The following is a 726-nucleotide window of genomic DNA, read 5'->3' as shown; positions in this document are numbered from 1 at the left end:
ATTCAAGATTCCTTCTACTGTGTTAAATTGTTCATAGGTAAGCTGATTGCTTCCAATAACCGGCTTGATGTGGAATTTAGTACTTTTAACGCCAGCTTCCCATAAATCGCCAAATACTGGAAAATAGCTTGGTATGAAATGGAAAACTGTACTTTCATCAAGACACAAATTATCGATTTTTTTAATCTGTCTAAACAACGTTCTAATTTTATTGTCGGCTCCCTTGAAAGCAGAACCGTTGTCACAAAAAATGTTTGTGGGCCTTTCCTTCCTAGCCATAAAACGCTTGAGCGAATCCAAAAAGGTTTCGGTCATTGCATCTGAAATTAGCTCCATATGAATTGCCTTAACAGAAAAACATACGGAAAGTGCTATGTATGCCTTGGAGCTGACCGACTTTTAGATGCGAGATTGATTAGAAAAGGACCACAAAAATCTATGCCAACATTTTGAAATACTCGAGCAGCCGAAACTCTTTTTTTCCGGTAGCAAGCCAATTAATTGAGAGGAACATTTTGCTTTGAGTTTGAAGCAAGGAACACACTTGTGAATCTGTTTTTTTAACTTCCGTTATTCCATTGATAACCCAATACTTTAGATTTAGGGAACTAAAAACTTGTCAAGGCCCTGCATACGATAAAGCTAAATGCTCTCTTTGAATAGTCAGTTATGACTTCTTTTAGGCAGAATTAAAGGATGTTTCTGTTGGTAAGGGATATGAGAATT

The sequence above is a fragment of the Dendroctonus ponderosae genome, unplaced genomic scaffold (assembly GCF_020466585.1).
Source record: "Dendroctonus ponderosae isolate FM_Combo_2020 unplaced genomic scaffold, Dpon_F_20191213v2 Dpon_F_20191213_1, whole genome shotgun sequence".
In the NCBI taxonomy this organism is placed as follows: Eukaryota; Metazoa; Arthropoda; class Insecta; order Coleoptera; family Curculionidae; genus Dendroctonus; species Dendroctonus ponderosae.
Note: the sequence above shows the minus strand (reverse complement) of the source record.